A 3,997-nucleotide genomic window follows, 5' to 3' on the forward strand; every position below is an offset into this window, starting at 1 on the left:
TTTGTGAATTGTGTAATTTTTTTTTTCACAGTTTTTCAAATACAATTTTGTAGTATTTTTGTATCAGAACTGAGCAAACCAGAAAATGCATTTTTTATTTTTTTTTTGTCTTCGTAGAAAAACAAAACAAGTTTATAAAATGCAAAAATAAATTAAGAATAAAAAACCATTTCTATTGAAAAAATATTTATTAAGCATATTTTTGGTTAAATTTTATTTCCTTGAAAATAATTTAAAATTTCTATTAAACTTTATAGCCAATGTTGAAAGAGTTCTTATAGATATTAAAAAAATATATACATATTTTTAAGTAAGTAGTAGTTTTACCCCTAAATTAATTTTAGTTATTTTTTGCAATTTTTACATTCTTGTCGTAAAAAGAAGTTATTTTTTTTACAAAAACGAGTTTTTAAAACATTTCAGTGAAACTTATTTTTGGAACTCTTCTCTGTAAAAACATTAAAAACAAATCGAAAAACAATATTTTAACCAAGGTTTTAACTAAGGTTTTTTATTTCGAAAGAAATTGTTTAAAGTTTTTTTTTATCTGGCTATATATTTTGCTAAAAAATTCATCAAAAATGAAGCAAATATAAAATGTTAAAATTCTTAATAATTTTATATAAAAATGTATTTTTTTTTAATTTTACATAGAACATACATATGCATTTTATATTTTTTTAAATTTCATGAAATCTCAAATTTTAAAAATTAATTAAATACTTTAAAATGTCTTGCCTTTTATTAAAAATTTTTTTTTTTAATATTTAAACGCAATTTATTATTATTTTATGTATTTTAAGTTTTAGATTGGGTAAGTAGATTGTGTGAAATTTCCATACCTTGAATTGTAGAAGTTTTGACTCTTTCACTTTTGTATGGCGCTCTTTTTTCCAATATTTTTTCCTTAAAGGAATTTATACATTTTTACAGGAATTGTTTTTTTTTAATTTGATAATTTCTTAAAAACTTTTTTACGAACAGCAATAGTTTATATGCTTCAAACACTCGACTTTTTTCAAAACTTTTCCTAATATTTTTCTTTTCACACCAAATTTTTTTCTAAGTATTGTATTTCTTTTTCCTGTAAAAAGTGGTCTTCACCCAATAGTATAACAAGTGAGTAAATAGATTTTCTGCAGTCAACGCACTCGCACTCTTTTAGCACGTATTGTACCTATGTAATTAACACGACGATTTCACGATTTACTTTCGCAAACAAATCGAAAAAACACAACCTTCGCGTTGTTAGGTCGTTGGTGGACTAAATGTTAGCGTCAGCTAGCAAATAGCCAAAACGATCCATGTTGGGGCTCGCTTTTGCTGACTATTTATCGTGTGGAGCGCATTGATAACGCGGCAAGAGAGCGCCAACGTGCTCCAACTCAGTAGTGGCTGCGGTTGCGTGTGTATGAGTAGGTGTGTTTGTTTTTGTTTTTCCCTTTTTTCTGTTTAGTTTTCTCTCTCTCACTCTGTTTTTGTTTTATCGCCCCCCGTTCTTTTCTTTCCCTCGTTTACCCCATATGGAAGTCTTTATTTGTTTTTTGTTGCTAATGGCATTTTATTTGGCAAACTTTTTGTTTACGTTTGTGGATTGTATTGCTCAGCTGATTTTGCGTCTGGTTGGTAGCGAAAACTTTTACAAATGTCTACATACATATATGTATATCTGTACTCAGCATATACGAGATACATATGTATGTATAAACATATGAACAACGCCATTCATATCTGTTGTTTACTTTGAGTACTTTCGCTGTTGTTGTGTGGATATGATATGTGAGCTTTGATCTTACCTTCTGTGTTTGAAGATTTGTATATTACACAAAAACTTGGAAAAGTTTGATAGCTCAGCCTGCCATCGGCGGAGCTTAAATGTTGAGTTGCATTTCCTTATGAAAAGAACAATCCCCTTATTGCTAGAGTACCCATCTAGCTCCCAATTTACAGTCCGATTTTCAAACAAATCCAAGTATCCACGCATATGTGCTAACAAGGAGCACCCAAACTCCCTTCGAACAAGGTTAAATTTCTCCTCCTGTTTTAATAAAAAAGTCGTCTGCTCGAAGTCTTAAGAACTCCGCTTTCCACCACTGCTCTCATACATATCTGACTAATTCTTCGATTTTATTTTTAAAAAGATACACTTCACTGCACGGTGGCTCTGGAAATAGTTCCTACAGCTTCCTGCTAAATCACGTTCGCCTGGTTCCTACTATGTATGTATGTATGTATATCCGATTCGCACTACCAACACCAAGTTTCTGACGCGACTTCCTAAAAGGGAAGAATTGAGATCGGATTCGAATAGGAAGGAAAGATCTATCCATGTTTGTAAGAATGGGTCAAAACTTACTATAAAACGTGTTGATGGTTAATACTCGAAATAATTACGTATATCTTCCAGTTTGCCTAATTGTTATAGTGCCATTCAGGCAGACTGCCCTTAGGGCTTAGATGTCGCTGATTATCAACGAGATAACTAAACTGTATCGACACATATCGTCTAGGTTCCTGACCATATCGAGGTCAGCTGTGAGCTTCAGATTTTATATGACCTGAGACCGATAGAAATTAGGAACTTCGCCTTATTTTATGGAGCATCCATATATTTTCGATGGAACGGACACCGCAGCGGTGTCAAAAAGTACTGCTCCCGGTAGAACCCAGCTTTAAGCTCTGGTCCATGGAAACATCTAACAAGTGTTTCTTTTTTCCTCAGAGCAGTTGCTCTCGGCAGGCTAATGGAAAACTGGATGTAACCGGAAGTTAGAAAAGCAGTGACCACCACCTCGGAAGAGGCTAGATTTAATCCTTCTTTCATGGCAGCTACAAAAAGTTAATTTCACCTCTTTTACGTACTAAAGCAGGGGTAACACGATTTGTACATTTGTACAGATTTGTCTATTTACTCCGTTACATAGTGGTGTTATTTGGAAAGTTTTAATTCTACCAATCTACTGATACAAATATCAGCTGAATGCTGTTGTTGCAAAAAGTAAAAACCACGAGAAAAAAATAAGCAAATAAATAAACAGAAAATAATTAAGGTCGTTATTTCGATCAAATATCTAATTTCACAAAAGCAAAAAATATTATAATTTTCACTCTGGCAGCCCCATTACGATCACATGTAGCCAAGCAAAGACCGCAAAAGTTAGCTATTAAAAGCTGTTGGAGAGAGTAAGCTATTTGTAAGTAAATGATTCACGGTACGTTCGAACATACATGCAGCATTTGTATGCTCATTTTTGTGTGGGAATTGCGCCCCAAAAACATCGCAAAGAGCGTGAAAAGCCACATGCTCTAATGCTAACATACAGAGCTTGGGTGGCAAATCCAAAACTTTTTTGAGTGGTATTTTGCAGATAAATATGTACGTATACGTTTGAGTGGGAGTGAAAAAGCTTAACAGAATTTAGACAGGGTGACTCGTGTGTCGAAAAATATATTTAAAAAATATTAAAGACAAAAGTTTGATAAATTTCGAAATTGCTGGGGAATTTTTTATGTATGTATTAAGTTAGAAGTTTTACATTTTGTGAAACATAATTTATATGCAATTTTATTTTACTTGTATATCAGTTTTATTTCGTTAAATATTGTTCATATATATATTTTAATTTTTTACGCGTTTTAAAATTTAAAGAGAATGTTTTTTTTTAAATCCCGAATTCGCTGGTAATATTTATATTTGTGCGTTAAAAAAAATGTCGATGAAAGTTGAAAAATAAAATCAAAAATTCAACATGCAATTTTTTTTTGTTTTCGATCTCATTTAAACAGGGAATTTAGAAAAATTACAAAAAAGCTTGTGAATTTTTTTACGTTCCTCTAAACATTTTAGACGTTCGTTTAAATTTCTTGACCCATAATTTTTAGTACTTACCAATGGAAATGGAAATTAAACAAAAAAATTCTTCCAAATGAAACTTATTTTGTTTACGCTTACTTTTCTTGTAATTTTTATTTCGTTAAATTTTATTCATATATGTAT

General features: G+C 31.3%; 1 long non-coding RNA gene across 1 annotated transcript in view; it reads right to left on the reverse strand.

The window, feature by feature from the left end:
• LOC118739483 overlaps positions 1-1,684 on the reverse strand; it is a 10,630-nt gene extending 8,946 nt beyond the window's left edge. The window contains exon 1 of the long non-coding RNA XR_004993027.1: positions 843-1,684. This is a non-coding gene — a long non-coding RNA (uncharacterized LOC118739483). The remainder of the gene's footprint in view (positions 1-842) is intronic.
• Between the last annotated feature and the right edge of the window lie 2,313 nt (positions 1,685-3,997).

This window comes from Rhagoletis pomonella, unplaced genomic scaffold (genome assembly GCF_013731165.1).
Source record: "Rhagoletis pomonella isolate Grant_MI unplaced genomic scaffold, Rhpom_1.0 Rhpom_scaffold_00005, whole genome shotgun sequence".
Lineage (NCBI taxonomy): Eukaryota > Metazoa > Arthropoda > Insecta > Diptera > Tephritidae > Rhagoletis > Rhagoletis pomonella.